Below are 2,806 nucleotides of genomic sequence, written 5' to 3' on the forward strand. Positions count from 1 at the left end.
AGATTCTGGGACAGGCTGCGGCACGGATGAGCCTTCAGGGCCGCTGAGTGACACGAGCCGATCACAGAGGACAAATCCTGCCCAACTCCACTTAGGTGGGGTCCGAAGAGTTGTCAGGTTCACGGAGACAAGAAGGAGAAGGCGCGTGCCAGGGGCTGTGGGAGGGGAGGGAGTGTTTACCGAGGACAGAGTTTCCGTTCGGGAAGACGAAGAAGCTCTGTGGGTGGAAGGTGGTGACGATGAACACACTTAATGCCTCCAAACTGCACAATTAAAAATGGCAACAAGGGCCCCAGTGTTACGTGAAGCACATTTTACAATGAAAATCACGCCTCATGGGGCCAGCCCGCTCCACTCAGAGAGGAGGAAGCTGTTCTTCCCCAGAGTGCACGTTTTCAGGACAGCGTTTTTAGACATGCTGCGTTGCATGAGGACTGTGGAGAGTGTGAGAAGGGGAGGCCAGCCAGGCAGGGCCCACAGACAGCAGGGGTCAAACCATGGACATCTTTAGGGCATTTGTCCCTCCTGGTCATTGGGAACAGCCCCAATTGTCCCCCTGAAGTGTGTCTGTGGCATGGACCCCCCTGGAGTGCCAGGGTTGGGGTGGGCGGAGTGCCATAAGCTGGGACTCTAAGTGGCTCCTCTCCTTCCAGCCAATGCACAATGCAGTCCAGCTTGGTCTCTGTGAGCCCAGCCATGGAGGACTCCACACAGGTACAGGCCCATGACTGTCACTCCAGGTCTGCCGTGAGTCGCTCGAGTTCACCGGCCAGCACCCCGTCTTTAGAAAGGGGGTGCGTAAGTCAGCCAGGTCCTGTGTCGCTTAAGCCTTCCTTCCTTGATGTGTCCCAAAACGGCCTCTCGAACTGTGGGGCGAGGCCTCCAGTCCTGCGTCTTGTGTTTGGGGAGCACGTCAGCTTCCAGGGCAGCAAACTCTCGGTGCTTCCTCTAAATGCTTAGACTATGGCACAAATATCCAGGAAATGCCAGTGGCATTTGGTTCCCCTCGCTGTATCCTCCTGGCCCTTTCCATGAAGCTTTTGTTCTGACAGAGAGGACAGCCGGTGGCCTGGGTCTCACACTCGACCACTTGAATGCCCGGTGGGCCTCTGCAGGCTCCTCTGCAGCCACATGTGTGTGGTTTGGGCAGAACGGGAGACTTCACAGGCCTCTGCTGGGAGCTCGCTTGTTTATTTTGGAAGAATTATTTGTCTCTGCTGCTGACGGTGCAGCCTGGACCCTGTTTTGTTATTTTGCTGTCCGCATGTTCTGTCAAAGACCAGTGACCTTCTGCCCTCATCCGCTGACTGCCCGACTGCACTAAGCAGCATTAGATGACATTTTCCCGTCCTTGAATTTTTAGGTCAAGCCAGTTCTATCGCTGCAGAATAGATAACTGAACGGCAGCGTGACAGCCTTTGGGGCAGGGTGGCTGTCTCTGGATAAGACACGTTTGTCTTTTTCCCAGGCACGCGGCCTTTGCCATTTCAGAGCCAGGGCTTTTCCTGAAGACTGCATTTCCATCAACTGCACCTTGTGCAGGTCCCACCCCCTCATGCCCCTCCCTTACTCTAACAGGTGCAGAAGGGGAAGGAATGTCTGTGCTTTTCCAGGTTGCTTCCTTTCTGTAACGTGACTCACCTGTTCCGCGATATTTTTTAAGCATTTACAGGCTGTGCAGAATTGTGGAGGATGAAAGTTTGACAGAGACATGGGGCTGACCCGAGGGAGTCATGGGCAGCAAGGCCAGTGACGAGGCAGATACAAGAATAACTGCAGTGTAGGGGCCGAATAGTGCACGCTGCAGCCTCCCAAGGGTGCAGCCAGTGGGGGATGAACAGACCCGTGTTCCTCCACACAGAGGTCAGCACACGCCCAGGTGCATTTCCAAATACACCAGGTTAGTGTGTCTGCCCGGAGCCCGGAGCAACCGGAGCCCACAGCGCCCCTCCCTGCCCCCGGCCCACCCCATCCAGGGCCCTCATCGACTGCCTACAGCCACTGAAGCGTAGAAGGGACCCGAACTTGGTCGGAGAGGAGGAAGCTGCTCTTCCCCAAAGCGCACATTTTCAGGACAGCATTTTTAGAGGCGCTGCGTTGCATGAGAACTGTGGAGAGTGTGAGGAGGGGAGGCCAGCCAGGCAGGGGCCACAGAGAGCAGGGGTCAATCCATGGACATCTTTAGGGTCTCTGCCCATCTTGGTCCTCGGGAACAGCCCCAGTTGCTCCCCATGAAGTGCATCTATGGCATTGGGGTCCCCCGGAGCACCAGGGTTGGGGTGGGCAGTGGGGTCGGCAGAGCACCTTGAGCTGGGACAGGAGGCATCTCCTCTCCTTCCAGCCAATGCACTGAGCTGGACCCCCAGGTTTACAGAAAAGTGGGGCAGACCTGGAGAACTGCTTCGTCATGAGATGGGGTGCTCATCCCCACCAGGCATAGCGTTCCTCCTTGTCCCTGGTAGTGCAAGGACCAGGCCCGTACCCACTGCAGTGTGGAAGCTGAGTCCACGCAGCGTCTGGTGGCCTGTGCCCACTGGGAGGCTTGCCGAAAGCCATCCAGGAGGTCTGGGCTCCTCTGAGGCTGACTCGAGTGGGCTGCCCAAACAGAAGATCCCAGGCCTTGCTGTTTCAATCTCAGACCAACCCACCTGTGAACACTGCCCTTTCATGTGGACATGAGGAATGAGTAGGAGACACGGCAAGCTCGGGACCAAAGGAAGAAGAGGCTGACCTTGAAGCCTTCTCCAGGGAGGGACAAAACGTCACGGCCTCAGCTGGCAGAAGGTGCTTGATAAACCACAGGCTC

General features: G+C 56.6%; 1 pseudogene; it reads right to left on the reverse strand.

The window, feature by feature from the left end:
- Window positions 1–2,069: 2,069 nt before the first annotated feature.
- LOC129039396 (putative uncharacterized protein FLJ45177) lies at window positions 2,070–2,556 on the reverse strand (annotated as a pseudogene).
- Between the last annotated feature and the right edge of the window lie 250 nt (window positions 2,557–2,806).

The sequence above is a fragment of the Pongo pygmaeus genome, chromosome 5 (assembly GCF_028885625.2).
Source record: "Pongo pygmaeus isolate AG05252 chromosome 5, NHGRI_mPonPyg2-v2.0_pri, whole genome shotgun sequence".
NCBI classification, from domain to species: Eukaryota; Metazoa; Chordata; class Mammalia; order Primates; family Hominidae; genus Pongo; species Pongo pygmaeus.